Consider the following 24,450-nt stretch of genomic DNA (forward strand, 5'->3'; position numbering starts at 1 on the left):
ATATTTGACATTTATACCATTAAAAATAACCCAATTATGTAATCACAGAATTCATAAAGAGATGACCACTGTCACATACAACTTCTTCTCTAACTACAGCTCACTTTTCTACAAATGATAAGGGAGAGTTAGGTAACTACACTAATTTACTTGTATTTTATTAATAACACATATGTAGGAATATGAAAGTGTTTACCTAAATTAATCTGTAGATGAATCAAACAAAATTACAACAACTAGAGAATATGATTTTGAATGCATTTGTTAAAAATATGAAACTAATTACCTGTAATTTTCCCATTAAGACTTTTCATGTGCAGATTATAGCACCGCTGAAATAGAGATGCCAAATACCCGCAATTGAAATAACAGGCAGTCCTAGGTTTTCTGTATAATCTCCTTACCCCTGAAATGCCTATGGATCTGAATTAATGTTTTGGTCAGCTCTGCTGGTTTCTGCAAACATACGGCAGCCCTGATTCCATAATGTAGACGATGGGCGATAGAAAACAGAGCCGCAGGAGAACCGTCCCGTTAGATGACCATGAGAGAGAGACCCCTGTCCTCGGTGGGGCGACTTTGATGGCACTGGGGCCCCTCTGACGAGAATTCTTGACAGGGGAGAGCCCTGCTGTTGATTCTCCAAGGACCCCTCTGGAAGGCTCTTCAGCCTCTCACCGCAGAGTGGGTCTGACAGCTGCACTCTGAACACTGCTCTCCCCACGATCACAGCGAAAAACAACAGCATGATCTTGAGGCAAACGTGCATACAAAGGATAATGACTTTCGAAGGGGCGACATGTTTTATAATGTCTCTTAGTGACTTGTCTCCAATCCGTGTCAGAATAATTTTGACTGAAGCAGAGTAGAAATCATTTCTTTTTAAGCTTAAAGAAATAGACATGGACTATGTTTGGCTCTGAAATGGTAGTTTGAGAGAAATTGTGAAAGGTATTCAATTCCTTAAGGGATACATTGTGTTTGAAATTCTAACACAGAGATTCTTACTCATCTCTTGTGAAATAAAATAATCCCAAATCACACAGGTAAATTGTCGGTGCTGTCAAATATCAATGAACAATTCACCATCAATCGTCAACATTTTATCTCTTAGGAAGGCTCTGAAAGCTGCCCAAAATATCATTGAATGACCCCAAGGCTACCACAGAAACTTAATGAGATCTTCAGAGTCTTTTGAAATTTTGCTTTTAATGTTTAACATCTTCGTTGTTTTACTCTTAACCAGATTCTTTTACAGACTCTTGCGACTCCACTTTAATAATCATCTTTATTATTTTGGGCACAGTGGAAATGAAGACAGCCTTTGTACATGATTTATAAAGTGCATGTTACCATAGCAACCATACTGTAATTTAGAGAACAGCCATCTTTATAAGAAACGTACATATTTATCAGACAACTATAATGAGAAATGACAAAAAGTAGCAATACAGTTTCTTTCTTTTAGTTTATTTTGTATGCTATGATTCCTTTTTTTATTTACATCATCAAGTAGTCTGTTCATTTTTACACTTTCACTAATAGTGGATTCAATAGAGCCCTATCAATTGTCAGCAGATTCATACAGAAAAATTGGTTCCGTTTTTCTGAGAGACCTCTATAAAGGGAGCTTGAATAATTTAACTAAACACAACTCAGTGGAAAAAAGATGAAATCTTCAGTGTTTGTTTCTAAGACAATGCCATTATATTAAAAATTAAGGGGTGCTTGTTGTAAAATTGAAAGGCAGATTATTGATTAAACTACTTTACAGCAAGGAAACGCTGCCGTCTTAGTGAGTGAAGTTGGTAGGACGCTCTCACAAGTGCATCAGACAGGCAGCAGGATTTGTCCAGACAGCTGAGGCTCACCGAGAGGTCCGGAGAGGGGATGTAGCAGGTATACCCACGTAATCTGGTACTGCAGAGCTCTAGGCAGAGCAGGGCTTCAGTTCCTTCATAAGTGATAAATGATTACACACTCATCATATGCTGGGCACATAACAAGCCTCAGATGACAAAGCAGGGAAAAGTTGAGAGGTCCCTGTCTGCAGGCAGCTTACAGATTGTGGAGGAAGAGCATTAAACAATCATGTAAATATTACCTAACTAACTTTGTTGTAAGTGACATGAAGAAGAACAGCAGAATGTAATACTGGTGTATCATATCAGGCTCTGAGCAAATGTCATTTTTTCATGTATGTTGATAGAACAAAGCAGGAATCTATCACTGGTTATTTTTTCATGGTTTGGGGTAAATATAAGAAAGGAAATCGATGCTTTTAATTTCAGGCAGCTTTCTCAATATCTATTTTAAAAACAGTTACAATTTATCATAAAGTGCTAATTCAAATAATTTTAAATAGATACTTTTTTTTTGCAGACCACATGACAGGGTTGTGGTTTCTTCCTTGCTTTGTTCTTTAGATCACTTGGAATAACTGTTCCCAAAGAGTTATTTATAGTTGTTTCTGCATGCTCAATCATTTGCATACATTTTCACCCTGAAAATGACTTGGAGATGGCAGAAGAGACCATCTACACCTAGAAAACAGTGGACCACATTGAGAAGGGTAAAAGGGCAGAGCTGTGATCAGTCAGGTCCCAGCCCTTCAGCCCTTCCCCCATCCCAGCCCACAGGTGGGAGGGAGAGGAACAGAGTGGGGTGCAGATTGACACTAAGCACTCTGCGCACCTGGCCTGCCGATCTGCTCTGGGAGCTCAAGTCCACAGTGCTTTGGGCTTTGGTGTTTCACGGGGCTGGACACCTGGAGAGTTTGAGAACTCTGGCTGCCTGAGACTCCTGCCACTTGTGAAGGACAGGCAGGCTCCACCAGTCCCACTGAGATCCAACACAGAGGAGGTAGTGGGAAAGACCTGCCAGCAATGGGAGGTGTGCCAGAGGGGCAAGGGTCAAAGGGCAGACCCTTCCCCAGCCCTCCCTCAGCCCAGCTGGTTGGTTATCTGTGGGAGCCTGGTCCAAAATGCTTGACCTTCTTCCCTGGCCACTCAGCCCCCTGGAAGAACTCCCCTGTGTGCATGCCCCACCCGGCCCCCTCAGCTCAGCAGTAGTCTGACTTTGAGGAGTGGGCTGCACTTTTCTGGCTCTCCCAACCCTCCCTCAGCTTCACTGGGCAGATGCCTGTGGCAGCCAGCTCTGAACTCTCCACCTGCCCCATTGACTCAACCCCAGGGCCCCATGGCAGGCCTGTCTCACTGCACAGCCCATCAGTGGTCCACCACTGCTGACCGGCAGGCGGGATGGCACTGCCCACAGTGAGTCCTGGCAGAAGCGCCTCCCTCATGCAACGGGCACACGGAGGGGAGCTGTGGGGAGCAGCTATGGCCAGCAGAAAGGCAGCCCTGCCCACAGCCACCAAGGGCAACTGCAGATTTACAGCAAAAGAGAACCAGGTGCCAGTGAGCCAGGAGTGGTGAGCTCTGGGCACCACAGGACGTCCGCCTCATAAGGCCATTGCTCTCTAGATCAGGAGGCCTAGCTTCTGTATCTAGTACAAAGGAAGAAACAGAAATCCAGACAAAATGAGACAGAGGAATATGTTCCAAACAAAAGAACAGGATTAGACACCAGAAAGAGGGCTAAATGTCACTGAGATTAGCAGTCTTCCTGATAAAGCATTCAAAGTAACAGTCACAAAGATGCTCTCTGAACTGGGGATCACTGTCTAATACCATACACAAAAGTAAACTCAAAATGGCTTAAAGACCTAAATATAAGACCTGAAATCATAAAACTCTTAGAAAAAAACATAATGCAAAAATCTCTTGAACGTAAGCATGAGTGACATTTTTCTGGACACATCTCCCCAGGAAAGAGAAACAAAAGCAAAAATAAACAAGCTGGACTACATCAAACCGAAAAGCTTCTGTACAGCAAAGGACACCATCAACAAAACAGAAAAGGCAGCCTACAGTGTGGGAGAACATATTCATAAACAGCATATCCAACAAAGGGTTTACATCTAAAATACATAAAGAGGTCATATAACTGAACACCAAAAAAAAAAAAAAAACCCGCTTAAAAAATGGGCAGAGGATCTGAATAAACATTTTTCCTAAAGAAGATATGCAGATGGCCAACAGGCACATGAAAAGATGCTCCCCATCACTAATCATCAGGGAAATGCAAATCAAAACCACAATGAGATGCCACCTCACACCAGTTAGCATGGCCACCATCCAAAAGATAAGAAATAACTAATGCTGGAAAGGATGCAGAGAAAAGGAACATCCCTACACTGTTGGTGGGAATGTCAGTTGGTGCAGCCACTGTCAAAAGCAGTATGGAGGTTCCTCAGAAACTAAAAATAGAAATACCATTATGACCCAGTAATTCCACATGTAGGAATTAACCCAAAGAAAACATAATCTCTGATTCAAAATTATATGCACCCCTATGTTTATTGCTATGTTATTTACAATAGCCAAGTATGGAAGCCACCAAAGTGGCCGTCAGTGGATGAGTGGGTAAAGAAGAGGTGGTATGTGTTTACAGTGGAATATTATTCAGCCACAAAAAGAAAGAATCCCTGCCATTGGCAACAACATGCATGGACCTAGAGGGCATTATGTTCAGGGAAATTAGCGAGGTGGAAAAAGACAAATGATATGATTTCACTTATATGTGGATCTAAAAACAAAACAAAATGAACACAACAGCAGTAGATTCATAGACACTGAGAAGTGACCAGTGGTCACCATGGGGAAAGGGCTGGGGAAGGTTGAGTGAAAGAGGTGAAGGGGATAAAGAGCACAAAATCTCTATCAACATATAAATTAGCCACAGGGATAGAAGTGCAGTAGAGAATATAGTCAATATTTCTACAACATCTCCCTACATTAATAGTAACTACACTCGTTGGGGTGAGCATTTAATAATGTGGATAACTCTCAAATCACTATGTTGTATACTTGAAACCAATATAACATCTTGTATCAACTATAGTAAAAAAAATCAATAGAAAAAAAGCAAATATATAAAAAAATAAAATGCTGTCTCAGTAATGGTCTCTTTTCAAAGATTTGCCATATGATATTTAAAGCAACACTCATTAAAAATTTCTGAATAACTAAATATATGTTCATTGTAGAACATAAGAAATGACAAAAGTAGACTAGTGTACTGATGAGTCTAAAGAGGCATGTGATGAATACGTGTGTGTGTCTGCGTGTAATAAGAGAACCTGGCTCATTACTCCACATACGGTGATTTGATTTATTGTGGCAGACGTACATTACCAAAAGGCGGAGAGTATTGTTATTTCTTAAGCAAGCCAGGTAGGTAAGTTCCACAGACATCTGTTTGGTCATGCTCAGTAGGGCCCAGCTGAAGGTCACAGGTCAGCACCCAGGGGTCACCCCCAGGCTCTCGCATGGCTGAGCCTGCACTGGGGCACTGGACTGTTGGGACAGCAGCAGGACCTCCCCTTCTGGCAGGAGGTGGGACCAGTTCAGAGGACACCAAGTGTTTTTGGCACTATATGTGAGAAGGGAAAACTGGATAATACCCCAGCTGTCAGATCCCTTGGTGCTATTTTTTTATCTGCAGTTTCTGTTTTAATGCGATCAAAGGGGGGAAGCATGTCATTTCTCAGAGAGAGGGGAGGTCCTTAATTTTGTCTGGCCAGTGTAATAGTGTAATGAACTAAAGACCAGTAATCACTTAGAAAATATTAGGAAATATTAAAGGGTACTTCTGTTGTTTTCAGGCCTATTACTCTACTTCCCGAATTTGAAAATATCCGTATCATTAGGTTTGACATGTAGTCTGTATGAATCAATAGTATGATGAGTTTTGATTTTTGAACCATAGTTTCCAAGAGATAGGAGTTTAATTCTTATTTCTCTAAAATAGTAGGCATGGGCACTACTTTGCCCGACTTCTCTAGGTCTTAGTTTACTCATCAGGAAAATTGGAAAATCATGTTGTGATAAGAAAAAATAGATTGAGGAAAATGTAGGTATATAATTTTGACAGTAAGAAGCTGATAGAATTTGTGTCATAGCTTCAATTTTCTCAGTGAAGTACGAACTGGGGCTGTGTGAGGATTTCGGGGAGAGAGAACATGTGAGATAGTATTCAAGGATCATGTTGGAGCAAACAACCGATGAGAACAAGACCAGGAATGGGCAATGTTTAGCACTCTTTAATTAACAGTAATACTGTGATTAGAGGTAAGCCAGTCTGCTAGGGTTTAGTATTTTCTTTACCTATGAAAACGGTATCCCATTTCCTAGATAGGATCCCTGAACGACAAGATAAATTATATACAATTATTTTATATTCAGACAGTACCTCTAGTGAGATTACAGTACAGTCTAGTGAAATTACCTAAGCTCACCTTCATTACTGTCTTCTGAAGTCTTTCGGTGGGTATTAGCCTATGTCAAAAAAAAACTTCTGCTAAAGCCATGTCATTCGACTCTGAAACACAGGGATACAGCTTAAAGATCGAAGTTGTACAGAAATCAACCTGCTCATTTTTTTCCTCATGGCAATGTAGGTGAAGGCAGATTTCAGACATCTTTTATTTTAGTTAATAAAATAGTTTATTTTTTAAATAAAAATGTTACTGCCAAGGACTTCTGATAAACTGCCCATTTCTGAGGAGGCAGGTAACAAGCCCCCCCAAACTTAGCCCCAGACTTATTTATTATATATATTATTCTGAAGCAAATCTCCCTCTTCCACTGTCTTCCAGGAGGTACATTTCACATATACTCTTGAAAAGAGTCTATAACAAAAAAAAGCTGTCAGTGCCTTTGCTCAGAGGATGTGCAGACACACAAGGGCCCCATGGAGAACTGTCTCCCCAGAAAGAAGATAAAAGAATCACCCAAACTTGAAGAGAAAACGATCTCAAACGAAAAGGTTCTTATTCTTACAAAAGTACAACCCCAGCAAACTGCTACAATTTGTAAGATTCAGCCCACACTGTCCAGCTGAGAGCATGGAAGAAAGCAATATAAAAATCGTTAGCATTTCCACACATCTAGGACTCTTAAATATTTATAAAAAGAACAAAATAAATAATCCCTGAAATAAATGGAAATCTCAGATACACAGAAATACAACTGCTTATTCATAAAATATTTTATAGCATTTTATTCATTTTTAAGTAAATATGCAAACAATCTTAGTGTAGATTAACATCACATGTACCTGGAAGAATGACATATGTTGGTTCCCAAATACTTTGACATGTGCCAACTTTAAGAACAGGAGGAGGGCAGGAGAGACAGGGAGGTCACAACACAATTAGATGGGGCGGGAGGTGCAGCAGACACAGTCTGAGGGAAACTTGCTGTAGCCCACATATGTGGTGATATTTAATAACTTAATATTATTCTAATAAATTTATCATCAAGGTACAGCAAAGGAAAAGCTAATATTAAGGGACAGATCATTTGATGTCTGTCAATATATTTCAATCAATATATTTTAAGAAAACCATTTCACATAATTCATCTCATGAGATATTTTCTAATTTAAAATGCTAAAAATGTGAAAAACTTTGAGAATAAAATGAACTATTTAGATTTTATTAAATAAATTATTAGGGAAATACAAATCAAAACCACAGTGAGATATCACTTCACACCTGTCAGATGGTTATTATCAAAAACATAAGGAATAACAAGTGTTGGTGAGGATGCAGAGAAAAGGGAACCCTTGTGCCCTGTTGTTGTGAATGTAAGTTGGTGCAGCCACTGTGGAAGCAGTATGGTGGCTCCTCAAAAAATTAAGAATAGAAGTATTATAAGATCCAGACATTCCACTGCTGGGTATTTATCTGAGGAATATGAAAACATTAATTTGAAAAGATACGTGCACCCCCATGTTGATTGCAGCATTGCTTACAATAGCCAAGATACGAAAGCAATCTAAGTGTCCGTTCGTAAATGAATGGGTAAAGATGTCGTCTATATTAAACTAAATGAGTTTTAATCTGCGAGAACAATATTTTATTATTGAAGTTAATTCTATACCTTCTTCAATGCATATTTTCTTTTTTAACTATCTGCTTTCTTACATGCATAACAATACGAAGATACCTCCAGGAGTCTGAGGCCATATGCATTAAAAGTCAAAATATTCTTGCTGGGTTTGCAAAATCTTCAGGTAAATTGGTCTCCAGTTGAAGGGATTCTATAATTAGCTGTTTCCTCAATGATTTAAAGTGATACTTCCAAGGGCTAAGTGACATTTCTTTGGACTCGGGTCTGATTGCACTTGAGGTACCCTGCATCGTTCGTTCACATGACTCATACCCCTCGGGCAGCAGCGCAGGGGAGGTGATGACTGGCAGCCGGCAGGGTCTTCGTCCGAGACAGTGTGCACCCTTCTCGGGTGTGCATCACGGCTCCGCCACAGCTAGGGGACCGAGGAGCAGACAGCTTCAAGAGGGGATCATTGAAGCCTTTGTCATTCTTAAGACAATTCATTAACTAGATTTGCTTTGTGTTGTGTTCCCATTTTGGGCTCCCATACTCAGGAAAGCATATTAATTTCTTATGTAGAATCAAACTATTGTCTTAGGTCTGATTTTGAACTTTGTTTTTTAATAGAGATTAAACGATAATTGTTATTGCCATCCAAAAAGAAAAAAAAAACAAAGTCTGAGTTACAGGGTCAGGCTATTAACATCTGCTATGTAAATAGATACGATTTTTCCAAATCGTGTGAAATTTTAATTTTATTAAATATAGTGAAAATATAAAAATTCTATCGTGGAGCTTGAAATCTTTCTTGTTTACTAAATAGTAAGTTTGAGGACTATGAAGTTACATTTGATGGTCTAACATTTTGAATATGTTAATTCACAGAAGTGGTGATTCGCCCTGCTCACCTTAAGCAAGTCCTCCCAGGGCCCAAGAGGGAAGGGCGGCCCCCTTGGGGCTTAGTGCCCTGTGACCCTTATCTCTGAAATGTTGGTAGTTTTGTCATCCCTGTTCTCTCTTGTTTTGTGACTGAAGCTTCGTGGAGCAACAGAAGAGCCCTGGGGTTGAGCTTTGCCTCAGGCTGCCTCAGTGCCCCCTCCCCGCAAAGGACTTTCAGGGGCGTGCTCAGCCCTCTCCTAGGTACCCCCCTGGGCCTGGCCCTTTCCCCTGACTCTGCACAGCGTCCCTTGGCCTCTGTCACCAGTGGGAATCTGACACAGGCATGGGAGGGGCGGCCTTGGATGTGAGGTGGCAGTGCCCCCAGCAGCTCAGGGTGGCACGTGCCAGTGGCCGTCACTGCCCAGAGGCTGCCAGAGCCACTGAGCATTCACTGGGCAACTCGGCAGTGGTGACCCTCTGAGTCAGTATGAGCCAGGCATTTAGGACATTTTGGGGTCATTGGCCTTGATGGGTTAGACAGAGGACTAGAGGAGAGAGGGAGAAGCCTGTAATGACCTCCCTGCCCATGTACAGGACAGTCCCAGGCTGGAGGAGGAGAGAGGAGCTGGTGAGCCACCTGTTCTCAGTGGGTCGCTCTCTGCCCCTCACATCTGTGAAGGTCTACGTCTGCCCTGCGAATATTCCTATGCCCAAGGAAGATAATATTAAATAGCAACTCTTTAAAAAAATACAGACGTTCCTTGGAAATATTGTGGGTTTGGTTTCAGACCACCACGAGAAAGTGAAAATCACAATAAAGTGCTTCAAAGAATTATTTGGTTTCCGAGAGCATAGAAAAGTTGTTTACACGATACAGTAGTCTGCAAGTGTGCAACAGCAGTATGTCCAAAACAACAGTGTACACACCTTAATTAAATACTTTATTGCTAAAGATGCCGACAGTCATCTGAACTTTCAGAGCCATAGTCTTTGTCCTGGGGAAGAGCCTCACCTGGTGCTGACAAGTGCCGGCTGCTGAGGGTGGTGTTTGCTAAGGGTGGGCATCTCTGGCAGGTTCATACCGATTTCTGTGCAGCAAGCGATGCTGTCTGAGAGCATTTTACTCACAGAATTTTTTCCAAAACTGGAGTCAGTCCTCTCAAACCCTGCCGCTGCTTTATCACTGTTTAGGTGATATTCTCACTCATTAGTTGTCATTTCAATGGTCTTCATGCATCTTCCAGCAGATTCTATCTCAAGACACCACTTTCCTTGCTTGTCCCTAAGAAGCAACTTCTCATCCCTCAAGTTTGATCCTGAGACGCAGCGACTCAGTCACATCCTCAGGCTACACTTCTAGTTCCGGTTCTCCTGCTGTGTCTGCCACGTGTGCAGTGACTTCCTCCACTGAAGGCGTGAACCCCTCCAAGTCATCCGTGAGGGTGGGAATCAACTTCTTCCAAACTCCTGTGAATGCTGGTATCTTGACCTCTTCCCATGCATCACGAATGTTCTGAATGGCATCTGGATGCTGAATCCTTTACGGGAAGTTCTCAGTTGACTTTGCCCAGATCCATCAGGGGAATCACTATCTATGGCAGCTGCAGCCTCATTAAATGTACTTTTAAGATAATAAGACTAGAAAGTCAAAACAACTTCTTGATCCACGGGCTGCAGAATAGATGTAGTTTAGCAGGCGTGAAAACAGCATTCATCTCATTGCACGTCTCCACCAGAGCTCTTGGGTGACCAGGCACATTGGTCAATGTCAATATTTGAAAAGAATATTTTTTTTTCTGAATTGTAGGTCTCAACAGTGGGTTTAAAATATTCAGTGAACCCTGTTGTAAACACATGTGCTGTCTTCTAGGTTTTGTTCTATTTATAGAACACAGGCAGAGTAGATTTAGCATAATTCTTAAGGAACCTGGGATTTTTAGGATGGTCAGTGAGCAGTGGCTTCAACCTAAAGCCACCAGCTGTGTGGTCCCCTAATGAGAGAGTCAGCCTGTCCTTTGAAGCTTTGAAGCCAGGCGTTGACTTCTCCTCTCTAGCTATGAAAGCCCCAGATGGCATCTCCTTCCACTAGAGGCTGTTTCTTCTACACTGAACATCTGTTGTTCAGGGCAGCACCTTTGTGAATGAGCTTGGCTGGAGCTTCTGGGGCACTTGCTGCAGCGTCTCCCTCGGCACCTGCTGCTCCACCTGCACTTGGCTGTTATGGAGACGGGCTTCCTTCCTTCAACCTCAGGAACCAAGCAACCTCTGCCAGCCTCTCGCTTTCCTCATGCAGTTTCCTCAGCTATCAGAGCCTGCATAGAGCCAAAGAGAGCCGGCTTTGATCCGGTCAGGCTTCGGCTTCCGGGGACATTATGGCTGGGCCGATCTTCTACCCAGAGCACCCAGACTTCCTCCACATCGGCAGTAAGGCTGCTGCATGTTCTCATCACACGTGTGCTCACGGGAGGAGCACTTTTCACTTCCTCCAGGAACTTCCCTTTGTGTGCACAACTGGGCTGGTTGTGCAGGAGGCCTGGATTTCAGCCGGCCTCACTGAGCTTGATCATTTTGACTTTTGGTTTCAAGTGAGAGACATACTACTTTTCCTTTCACCTAAACACTTAGAGGCTAGTGTATTTTAAAAAAATTTTTTTAGTATAGTTTTTAATTGAAGTATCACTGACATACAATATTATATTGGTTTCAAGTATACAACACAGTGATTCAGTCGTTGTCCATGTTATTAAACCCTCACCCCCTCTTGTATAGCTACTATCTGTCGATACAGGAAGATGTTACAGAGCATTGACTATATTCTCTCGCTATACTTTACTCCCATGACTAAGTTATATTGTGATTGAGATTTTGTGCCTTTTTATCCTCATACAGGGTTCTTAACTGGCCCAATGTCAGTATCGTTGTGTCTGAGGGAATAGGGGGGCCTGAGGACAGGGAGACAGGGAGTGGCTGGTCAGTGGAGCGGCAGTACACACACACTCATTAGCTTCACCATCTTATGTGGGTGCAGCTCTGGCGCCCCAAAACAACTACAATAGTAACATCGAGGATTGCTGATCACAGATCACCACAGCAAATATAATAATAATGAAAAAGTTCAAAATATTGCAGAATTACCAGTATGTGGCCCAGAGACAGTAAAGGAGCAAATGCTGTGGGAAATGGTGCTGACAGGCCTGCTCAGGGCGTCGTGCCACGGACTTGTGAAAAATGCAGTTACCTGTGAAGCACAGGAAAACAAGGCTCACCTTTATCATGTCAGAGGAGACAAAGAATGGGAAAAAGTTATGTTTCTTTTAATGGAACAGTTTTTAACAGCACATTTATTTCTCTTTTTGAACAAGAAGCTTGCATTTTCCTTTTGCACTGGACCATGAAAACTATATAGCCAGCCTGTGACCCAGTTTTTATCAATCTAAGAAGAAAGTATTTTCCAAACTGCCAGCTATGGATTTGCTGGACCTTACATGATCCTAAGGGAAAACAAAGCTGTACCATATACATCTGGATAATGTATATCCACTTGTATTCGTGATGGGGATAGAAGAGTGGGTTAAGAGGGGGATTAGAGGAATAAGTAGAGAAGGCAGTTCTGTACTCGTTCCAAAAAACTGGCAATTCCAACGACTCTAAGCTTTCAAATAGAGGCCTCCATCTAAGCAAGGCGTATGTGCCAAGGAGGTCATTTCATTCACTTGAAAGTGTCATTTCAGTAGATAGAATCTTCCATCAGAGCCACCAGGTCCCTCACTAATGTCAGCATCGTGACCTCCCAGTACTAATTCAGTGAGGAATCGTCATAACCTTCTCAAAGACTGCTTCTCGGTCTGTGGAGTGGATTTTTGTAATTCTTCTTTCCATCATGTTTGAATGGGACCCCTATTTCTGTGATCATCTCTCCTCTGCTCCACACTCTGGACAGAGGAGGTCTGTGCTCTGGGCTAAACTGTCCCTGGAATGATACCTCGAAATTGAGAGGAGCTGCTTCTGCAAAACAAATGTGCACAGTAGTGTCCTCATCTAACTACTCTATTAAATAAAGAGGTATAATATTTGGCTGTGGAATAACAATTTTAATTATATTCATGTTTTAAAATCCCGGCTGAATACAATACAGCTTTAGTAGCTCATTTCTCCTGAGGCAGCAACATCGTTTATCACTCGTGCTGCCATCTGGCATGCCTCAACCGTCATGATCAGCAGTTATGTGGAAATTAAAGCATTCACGGGGTCTCCCTTCAATAATGCTCTGAGGTCAGGGACAATATTGCTAGCAGCAGTGAAGTTGCGTTTTTATTGCACACTTGAGAGGCATCCGTTCAACATATTTTATAGCTTTCTAAGTTAAGTCTAGCCAAGCTTTTCCTTATTTGCACTGACCCGACATGGGGGTCATTCTGTATAATATCTAAGAATCGTACGGATTGTTCCCTCTCTGCCGTGTGCTCAGAAAGCGGCATTCAGCTAAAAGCTAGCCAGCAGCAATAAAATTCCTCTCTTTTCATTACATAATATATATAATATGTGACTAACAAGCAAACTACACATGTGCACTATATAGTTCATCATGTATTTATATTTTTATTTGTTATATATTTATACCTATAGCCATTATCTATCTATCATCTATCTATCTATCTATCTATCTATCTATCTATCTATCTATCTATCTATCTATCTATCTATCTATCATCAATCATCTAATTTGTTTGCTTTTATTCCCTGTTAAAGAATGCAAAAGCTAAAATATTCCAGCCATGGGCTAGTTTATGTATTAGTTGTCTCAGGAGCAAATAGTAACCTTTTTTTAAACATAAGAGAAAGTTATTTCTTCAACAAACATACTCTTGCAATGTTATTTTGTGACATTTTCAAAGATCCCGCGTGTAGTTTGAACTTAAATTTGAATTTATGGGAGTGAGAATGTAAGGGAGGTTGGTTATTCACCCTCCAACTGGTTTGAACTCCCCATGTCCACCGTCACCACACAACATGCACACGCGTGCGCACACTCTCTGCCCACAGCACATACATGCAGCTCACCAGGCCCACCTGGGATACTGGCAGCAGGATGGTTGTCATAACAAATATGGGATCTCCATGGAAACAAAACCCCAATGTTCTTTCTATATAAGAACCAGTAATTTAGAGCAATGACTATGTTGTAGTTTTACAAATTATAATGTTAAGAGAATTTTAGAGAGGAAAGAAGTCTCTTTAAAAATATTGGGGTTGGGATTTGTTTCTATTACAAATGTACTAATGCTTGTTCTAAATGACACATACGAAGATTTTCTCCTGTGTTCCTTTAAAATTTTATAGTTTTACATTTTGTATTTAGATCTTTCCACCTTCAAATTTTGTATATGGTTTAAGGTTCTTTTCAAGGTCTTTTATTTGGTTTTGGTTTTCTGGTTTTCTTCTTAATCCCAATTGTTCTAGCACGATTTGTTGAAAATGCTGTACTGAATTGAATAGACTTTGTGATTTTCGTAATTTGCGGAGAACTTTTATTCATAATTGGTGTCAAATTTTGCCAGATTCTTTTTCCATATTAATTTTATGATCATCGATTTTTCTTCTTGACTATTATTATGGATGATTATGTTGATTTATTTTTGGATATTGAGTAAGCTTTGCGCTCTGGGAACAAATTCCACTGAGTCCCTATGTATTTTTCTTCTTTGTAGAATCCTGGGATTGATTTCCTAATGTCTTGCTGAAGATTTCTGAAGCTATGACCATGAAGGACATAGGTGAGCGGTTCTCTTTTTCTTCCTTTGTACTTTGTCTGGTTTGGTAGCAGGGCAATGCTGCCTTCATAAAATGGGTTGTGAAGTGTGCTGTCTTTTTCTGCTTTTTGGAAGAAATTTTGTAGACTTGGTGATAAGTTTTCTGTAAAAATTTGGCAGAATTCACTAGTGAAGCCATGTGATACTGAAGATTTCTTTTATGGAATGATTTAATTACTAATTCAATCATTTTAATGAATTTAAAAGTACTCAAATTATCTATTTTATTTTCTCTCAAGGGTTGTAGTAGTTTATGGTTTTCAAAAACGTGTCTGATTTCCCTGTGACATCTGGCTGTTGTCTGGGCTGCTGGCAGACAGCAACTAGACCTCATCCCTTCCCGGTCTGCGTGGTCTGGGGTGAGAGCCCTTCTTCCCTTCCGGATTCTGATGATTCGTTTATTCTTTATTTTATCTGTATCAACTTAAGTGCTCTTTTCAAAGAACCAGTTTTCAGTTGGATTGATTTTCTCCATTGATTTTCTGCTTTTAATATCGTTGATTTCTATTTGTATTTTTGTATCTTCTTTATTCTGCTTTCTTTTGATTTATTTATTTTTCCTACCTTATTACAGTGGACATTAGGGTACTGAGTTGAGACCTTGCTTCGTTTCTACTATTAACATGAAGGGCTCTAATTTTCCCTCTAATCCTGATTCCACTTGGTCCCTCAGATATTGATATGTTGTATTTTAATTAACAATAAACTCAATATAAATATATTTTATTACCTTGAGACTTCCTTTGACCCATGAATTTAATAAGCATGTTGTTTAATATCCAAAAGTTTGAAGATTTTCCCTTTATCTTTCTGTTAATTTATTTTCAGTTTGAGTTTCTTATGGTCAGAGAACATATTGGTATAGTTTCAGTTTTTCCAAATTAGCTGAGGTTTATTTTGTGTCTCGTTATGTGGTCTGTGTTGGTGAGTGTTCCAGCCTGTCTAGAAAACAATGTACATAATTCTCATGTTCAGTGGAGTGTTTTTAAATGTCACTTGAAATCTACTAGTTAATGATATTTTTTAGTTTTTCTATATCCTTGTTGAATTTTTTGTCTAGTGGTTTTGTTAATTTAAGTAAAGGATGTGGAAGTCCCTAACTATAACTATGGATTTGTCTTATTACTTTTCTTTTTTTTTTTTTTTGTCTGTTTTTGTTTCATGTATTTTAAAGTGCTGTAGTTTGGTCCACAATCTTTAAGTTAATAAGTCTCCCAGGTGAATTGGATCATTTATCATCATAAAATATCCTTCTTTGGTAACTTCATATGCTCTGAAGTGTCCATTATCTGATAATGTAGCCCTATGGCTTTTTGTTACTGTTTGCGTAGTGTATCTTTTATTTATTTTTTTGTGCTTTTATCTTTAACCAACCTAAAGTCAGGTCCTTGTAGTCATCATATAGTTAAGGCGTGGTTTTTGCTGTATTCTGCTGATCTCTATTTATTGATGTGCTTACAAACAGTGTAACTTAACATCTTACAAGTCTGCCGTTTCATTACTTCTGTTTCTTCCTTTTGTTTCAAGTCTTCTTTCCTGTCTCTTTGTGGATTAGTTGAACAAGTTTTATTATTCTCTTTGTATCTATAGATAGTGTTGCTGAGTATCCCTTCTTACAGTTTTTAAGTGGTTGTTCTGGGGAATTACAATATACACACATTATTTGTGTCCATCATGGACAGTCACCATTCTGTCACTGTAAGTGAAATGTAAAGACCTTAAGACCATTTAGCTCCCACCAGGAGCCCAGCCTGGGAGGAACACCCTCTCATCTCTGCAGGCAGAGGGGCAGGACTTTGCCCACAGATAGCTCAGAGGTGCCCCACCTGTGTCCTGCAGGCTGGGTAGGAGCCGGGCCTGGACCAGTGGCCTCTGTGGGGGGCAGCCCATGTCAGGGGAGGAGGTGTGCCGTCCTTTTCCATGTCGGGTGTGGGCTGCAGCCGGGTGGCTGGACGTGCTCTGCCTACTAGGCCGCCATTTCCATGTCCAGTCCTTGGGCTAAAGTGAGTGTCTGCAGGGAGGGCTTTTTTTTTTTTTTTTCTGTATTGACATTTAAAGACGTGGGCTTCTCTAGCACCCAGGCCAGGATCTGTATGAGACAAGAAAAAAGACAAGGGAGGTCACCAGCAGGGTGTCCCTCAGGCCTCAAGATCCCTAGGCAGCTGCCTCATTGCCTTCATTGTCCAGAGCCCCCTGGTAGGTAAGTCATGTATTTCATATGAAAATTCTGGTTGCGATCAGCAGGAGGAATGACATGTGATTCACTCCATTTATCTGGAGCTAGTATACCATTCATGCCCTGATCTTAATCTTTAAATATTATTTCAAACTTGCAAAAAAAATCAGCATAGTAATTTGAAATTGATAGTTGATACTTTGTCAAATAACAGTAAAATGTAGGCTAATCAAGAGTAGAGCTTTCAAAGCAATTTCTATATGAGAAATTTAAAAATAAAAGTGAAAATAAAGCCACTTTTTAAATTAGTGATGATGTGTCTCTAAGAGTGTGACCCGCGAGCGCCGCAGAGCTTCCCCGTCTGAGAGCATCGGCACGTGGAGGGGGCGGGAGGCTGCCCGTGAGAAAACAAAGGTAACAGACAGCAGCACCGATTGTTTTAAAAACTCAAGCAATTCTGCACCTCTCCAGAAAGACAAGTTTCTTCTCCCTTTTGAGAGTCATTTATGAGCCTGAAAATCAAATGAAAATTAAAATAGTTAATGTCTTTGTCAAAATGTATGATGACAATGTAACCAGATGGCTGGGGGAACTGCAAGTTCAACTAATCTGTGTGGGTATTAAAAAACAAAACAAAACAGGTTTAGTGAACTAAAATACAACCTTATGGAAAGTGGAAAGAGTATATGAAACGGCCTTTGAAAGTACCTTAATGATTATTGCAATATTTTTCCCTTTAAGAACTTGTTAAAAAGAAATTAGAGGAATATAATAGTAATTATATTCAGGCATTGTTTAAAGAAGGTTTAAAGCCCCTTAAAACTCACCAAAAGCCTCCTAAGTGCTAGTAACTTCACTGTGCTAAGAAGGAATGGAGATATGAAAAGGATTACCATCCGCACACATTACATCAGCTTGTAAGTCTGAAGCCAGGGAGTCTGGCCTCAGATTCCGTCCACTTACCACTGCCTGCACACTCTCTTCCAGAGGACGATGGGCAGAGCAGTTCTAAGACTGCCCAGCAAACAGGGTGATTTCAGCTTCAGATCAGCATCAAATCTGATTTTATGATAAATGCATACTTTGTGTACTAGGTGAAATCACAGGTAGGAATTATGATGTTACAAGAGATTTCAAATCAACAAAATATCCACCATACGCAATGGAATAATCTTACAATACTATATAATTGATGAGAAAAGATATCCATGAATATACTGAATGGTCTGAGAACATCAAGTCGAAACCCAAATGATCCGTAGACGGAAGGATATCTAGCAAGAGGCGGGCTCACTAGCCCAGAAAAAAGTAAACCAGTAACGGCAACACTGAGAAGAACAGAAAATCACACTCCGTTTTTTGTATGCGAGTCAGGTCACACTGCAGTGTTATCGAGTTATCTGTGGATCTCTGTGAAGTCTTAAAAGATGTTTAGAGCTATTAGAACATTTAAATAGTTATGAAACGTCGTGCGGAGGAAATGCTTGTTTCTGTGTGTTCCCACTGTCCACAACGTAGAATAAAAGTCAACACCTGAGGCGTTTCCCCCCTTAGACACATGACAAGATATCAAAACCTCGTTTTACTCTGTGTATCAAATTAGTGGCTTGTGTATATAAAAATCAATAAAGGTTTAAAATATAATCATATTGACATATAATTTAGAATAATGCTGGAATAGAAAGATAAGTAGTTTTAGAGGAAATTGAGTGTATTTGGCAATTTAACACTAAGCTTTCCTGAGAAAGGACTCTGGTTACTATAAATGTCAGTTCACTTCACCGGAGGTTTGATCTAGTATTGCATGTGTTACCTAGACCATATTTTAACAGTATGTGAATATAACTAACTTGTTATTGATAAAGTGATTAATCTACAAATATTGTTTATGCAGTATTTGCTGGAATAACATTATGATTAGGCATCTCTGGGCGCTCATCAGCAATCTGCCCCTTGGCTACTGAGTTCATTGATATTATCATTGCCTGTAAAGAATGATCTCGCTGCGTGTAATACTAGAACGGTTTCTGAAACCACAGTGTTAACAGCGAGCTCCTTTGAGGCGATCAAGGCTTGAGAAAGGCCAGCTGAGCCTGTGAGCTGCCCCTTTCGGCGCTCTGGGCGGCCCTCGGCCAAGTGCTAGCTGGCAGACCAGCATGGTTGACATCTACACCGTACAATTATTTACAGTACAATTTATGATTGGAAAAGATTAAGGATCTCTGCAGCTTAGTGCCTGAATGTAGCAAAAAACAAAGCTAGAGAAGCTGAAAACTCAAGGGTTGAGTATTAGAGCAGGAAATGTCGATGAAATGAGTTCTGAACAGGGCGGCTAGAGAGCCAGTCGGAGGCAGAGGGACGGGGGGAGGGTGACAGGGCCGCGGTCGGCACGAGTGCCCCCGGGAACCTCTGCATGCCCGCAGCTTGTCTGGTGTGCAGGGAAATTGGCTTGCTTCAAAGTTTGACGTCATAGAACAGTTTGTGTCATTTTGATAAAACCAGACACTGTAAGAGAAACACAGCTTCCACGTGAGACTTTGGTTAATTTTTTACATGGCAAAAGGAGGTAAATCTATGTTTAAGGTTAAAATACATAATCATTAAAGTTAAAACAAAAAATATGCATATATCCATGTATGTATGCACACACACTGAAAAGAAATATTACCAATTATCAAACTGGACGGTGTGCTTTCCTTTTTTGAGTCTCTATTTCTTCAAAGAACTACAAAGAGCTGAGTAAAAACATTTATGCAGTTGATGAAAATTATGAAATTAGTTTTTTGTGGCTAAATTTCAAACAATGACCTTGTTGAAGGAAATTGTCTTTATTACCATTATCATAATTGCATAGCAGTAATATTTTATAAATTTTAATTACTGTGATAAAAAAAGCTCTTTAAAATTATGGATGGCTTACATCTTATTATTTGAATAATAGCAAGCCTTAAAACTATTTCAAATTCTTTATGTACTGATACAATATTCCAAAATATTGCTTTCTTTAAACTTTATTAGCTATTAAAATGCTTGAGACTTAATTACATATGAGCTATAAAAACTGGAAATTCTTATTTTAAGGAGAGGGCATATTTCACATTATCAAGAAACAGCTCAAATCTCTTTTCTGGAAAGAGTTGGTTTCATGTACTTAGAGCAGTGTACGTTTCTTTCTTCTTGCAAGTGCCTAATTCCACAAAAACGATAACACTTTATATATTAAACATCTTTCACCACAAAGCTTCCAGAAGCATTAGATAAAATGTTTTCTATTATTAAATTGATCCAGGAGAGAAAATTCTAGATTGCTGTTCCCAAAATATTTAACTGAATGTATCCCTTTTTCACAAACTATGTATCTATAATGATGCGCTTATGCCCTGTGTACGTGAAACTCTGAGAATAAGACATTGCTGAGAAACGTTTTAGGGGACTGTACCATGCCGTACCACTTATCAGTGATGCCTCAAAAGTATATATGTGTCAGTAAAAAGGAAATGAAAAAATAGGACGTTAATCTTTTCACCTCTGTGGCCCTCTTTTAATTATGCCTTTTTCTCTCTCTTATAATCATGCCGATGCTGTTGTACCATAGCAGAAAAACTGTATATTGTAGTCAGGCAGATTTAATTTGATTTTAAACTTAAAAAAGTGTTTGGCTTCCTACTGGCTCAAATTAATTAATGATTAAAAGAATGAAAAAGTTTATCTATGCTTTTAGATATTGTAGGGATGGGCTAGGAGTTAGCATTCTACCTGATAAAGTCAATATTCATATATTCAGGAACTTAATAAAGGTCCTAATTGAGAAGCATTTAAGAGCAGACTTTCCATTAGAAAGAATGTTTAGGAGTCCTTATAACTAAGATATAATTGACGTATAACATTGTATTTGTTTTTGGTGTATGACAATGATTTTATATGTGTTTGTGTATAAATGATTAACAGTAAACTGAGTTAACATCCATCACCACATGTAATGAAAACATTTTTTTCCTGTGATGAGAACTTTTAAGCTCTGTTCTCTTAGCAACTTTTAAATATACAACACAGAATGTTAACCATAGTCACCATGCTATCCGTCACATCTCCAGGACCTACTCATAACTGGAAGTTGTACCTTCTGGCCACTTCTGCCCATTTCACCCAGCCCCCTGCCCCCTGCCTCTGGTAGCCACCAATCAGTTCTGTTTCTATGATTTTGTTTTTTTTTAGATTCCACTTACAAGTGAGGTCATTCACAATTGGATGATCATACATGACATCATCATTTATTTGTCTTTCTCTGCCTCTGACTTACTCATTCAGCCTGATGCCCTCAAGGGCCATCATGTCTTTGCAAATGCAGGGTTTCCTTCCTTCCTGTGGCTGAATAATATTCCACACATGCATTTTCTGTTCTGTTCATTCACTGACGGACACTGAGGGGGTTCCCGTGTGTTGGGTGACGTAGCAGTGCTGCGTGTATGTTTAGCGGTATCATAGCTGCATGTCCTCCTGGCGGCCCTGGCGGCATGACTCATGTCCAGTCGGGCTGCAGCATTCTCTCTTGCTAAAATGTGCGATAATTTGAGGACAGAGGGAAACATCCACTGAACAGCCCCCCCTCCCCTGGCCTTGCCCTGAACGGGGCGCACCTGGCGCTGGAGGTGGGTGAGAGCAGCAGTGCCTCCTGGAGGTCAGGGGCTGCGGTCCACGGAGCCCTGCGGGGGGTGTGGGAAGGCCAACCCTGTTCACACACCGAGAGGGGTTGGGGGCCGACCCTCATCTTCTGCTTAAGGCAGGCAGTGACGTCGATAGCATACTGGTAGTTTTTATTTGTTTGTGGGCGTTTGATTGGTTTTGGGCTTTCTGGTCTCTGCCCCTCCCAGGCTGAGGAGTAGAGTCAGTGCCGCGACTTGCCAGCAGGGGGCAGTTTCCGAGGCTGGACGGTCTGTAACCGGGATGTGCGCCTGCAGGCACGTCCCCCACTCCCGGGTGAAGATGGGGACGTGGGATGATTGGGGGAAAATAAACTCAACCTGGATTACTGACTGAGTTTGATAATTATCGAGAATGAAACCTTATGTTCAGTGTTTAACTGAATATTGTACCAGAGGAAACAGAATGAGAGCCGTCGCCCTTAGGAAACCTTTCTATTTATGTTTCACAGAAGTGTTTTCCTCTGATCGCTCGCTGCATCTGCAGGTCTGGGTAAGGGGGGTCCTCCGGTGTCCCCCGCTCCCCGCCCCACCGCAGCCTCTTACGGGAGGGGTCTCGCGTGCAGCAGGCAGCCCCTGTCCACAGACAGCGTCCTCTCCCGACAAGGCCACTGTTTCCCCTCTGACTGGAGGAGGCGGACAGCAGGCAGCCTGGCCTGCCCGTGGGGGGAGAGACCTGGGAAGAAGGCCGTGTGTGCTGGGGCAGGAGCTGGGGTCGTCCCTCTGACGGGGAAATTTCACAACCCCTGCCTTTGCAGCATGACGACAGGGGCAGCTGTGGGCGGACAAGCCTCCCGTCCCCGAGGGTGTCTCATCTCATGAAAGGCACTGCGGAGTGAGGTCAGAACAGGGCGTTCTTTAGGTGAAGCCCGGCTGTTGGGTTTCAGGGAAGTACTGCTCAAGCAGCAAGAAAACCAGCAAACACGAAGATGTGTGCTTGTGTGCAAATGCGTGTGTATGCACATGTGTCAAATAGGGATAACTGCTTTAAGGGGAAAATTAGTAGTTCAAGAGGTACAGGTAATTCATCATTTTTGACATGGGACTTTACTAGAAGCAGGCTTTGAGGTAAGTATTCTGTGCAAATGACTTAGTAATGAACTGCGCTCAGGAGAAGCTGGTAAGGGAGGAACCGGGGAGCCATAGCCCGGCCGGAACATGACTGGGGGTGGGGTCCGGCGCTCCGCCTCGCTCTGCGGGAAAGTCCGGGCGTAAACTCCGCGCTAGGTGTTGCCATGCCTCAGGCCCGGGCGCTGGGCGTCAGGCCCCTCACTGGTCGGTCACATGGGACTTTACTAGAAGCAGGCTGCCCCTGTGCCCCCAGCTCTTCACACGGAGCCTCTGTAGGGTCCCCAGCATAATCTTCTCTCTGCACCCCACGAACCTGGAGGCTGGGCCCAGGAGGGGCCGCTCCGGATCCGGGCCGAGGAGCACCGAACCCCTCCTCCGCCACCGGGAGTCAGGGCGCCGCTGGTAAACGGGAGGCCGCAGCAGGGAACCAGGGCCAGGGTCCGGTGAGATCCCACGGTTACCACGACAATGGTCATCGCCACCTAGTGGGAGCAAGTCTGGAGGATTTTGAAGGATTTGAGGATGAAATACTAGATTCGAAATTTTTAGAAGTAAAACTTGCAATACAGCCATGAAAGTGGCTATGGCAACAGATGTCATTACCAGTAATTATTAGAAACGAGAGAATATGGCCGTTAGGTCACCCAGGCTCGTGGCTGGCGGTACACTGAGGTGGAGCACAGAGGCAGAATCCTCCTCCGCAGCCGCGGAGGCGCGGTGGCAAGACTTTCAGGATCTTGCTGTAGAACTAGTGGCTTGGAATGTGTCAAAGCAGTCAGAAAGAGACTTAAGGATCTGCTCTTAGTATATGACGTTTGTCTTTTTAGAGACAAAAAATAAGGAAGATTTAGGATTTTGGTCAAACTGACCTATGTATCTTTCTTCTAGTGTTCAACATTTCTCTCTCTATACTGTCCAAAGTTCTCATCTTTTATCCAGTCTCTACCCATTCATAAAGTATCATATTGGAAATGAACCTTTCTTCCTGATTTAATTTGTTGACAGTTCACTAATTATTTGCAAAATAATTCTAAAACAAAGCATTTTCTAGAGTTACCTTGAAAGGTTATGCCAACTTGTCAACAAGGAAGATGTTTTCTTACAAAGACACATTTTAATTTTTAAGAAACATTTTCAGAATAATTTATTTTGAAAAGTCATGGTACTTAACAGATATGTAGAAATAATAAGGTCTCTGACGCCAAGAACTTTGCAACTTAATTTATAAGATTGATGTCTTAATCCTTTTTTATTGTGAGCGATGTGTTTAGAAGAAACTTTGTGTTTCTTTTTCCATTCTTGAGGTTGCCTGTGTCTATCTTTGTCATGAAGAAAGACACAATCATTACTGTGCTGTTTCTTAGCATTGACAGAGCAAGTAATCCTGTTTCACAAATGTAAGGATTATGACATGATGTGATCTTAAAATATGAGAAAATTATTTACTGTAACTCCTTTACTTTTAGCTATATCTGTTCCAAAAGGAAAAGAAGCAGATAGAAGGGGGTTCAAAACACATGCATACATACACAAACAGATTTCAGTTTAAAAATGGACCAGAAGATTACAGAAGCATTGATGATATTTTTTAAATGTCTTATTAGCAAGGTAAAAACAGTAAGATAATGTCGTATAAAGCCAGTCGAATGGGACTGAGAAAGTAAACTAATGCACAATGGTGAAAGTAAAATGAGGCATGCTTCAAAGTAGACTTCTCATTTTTTATTAAAACTGGTACTTGCTTATGATTACTGCCTAATCCACACATCACTGGTTTTCAGGGTGAACCATCCTTATGAGACCATGTGCTGATTTGTGGAGTGCTTGTCCCTGACTGTGATTGGCCAGAATCC

General features: G+C 41.2%; 1 long non-coding RNA gene across 1 annotated transcript in view; it reads left to right on the top strand.

Annotated features, from left to right (window-relative positions):
* LOC130683810 (uncharacterized) overlaps nt 1-24,450 on the top strand; it is a 144,162-nt gene that overhangs the window by 26,459 nt on the left and 93,253 nt on the right. The window contains exon 2 of the long non-coding RNA XR_008997807.1: nt 14,549-14,614. This is a non-coding gene — a long non-coding RNA (uncharacterized LOC130683810). The remainder of the gene's footprint in view (nt 1-14,548; nt 14,615-24,450) is intronic.

Source organism: Manis pentadactyla, chromosome 1 (genome assembly GCF_030020395.1).
Source record: "Manis pentadactyla isolate mManPen7 chromosome 1, mManPen7.hap1, whole genome shotgun sequence".
NCBI lineage: Eukaryota > Metazoa > Chordata > Mammalia > Pholidota > Manidae > Manis > Manis pentadactyla.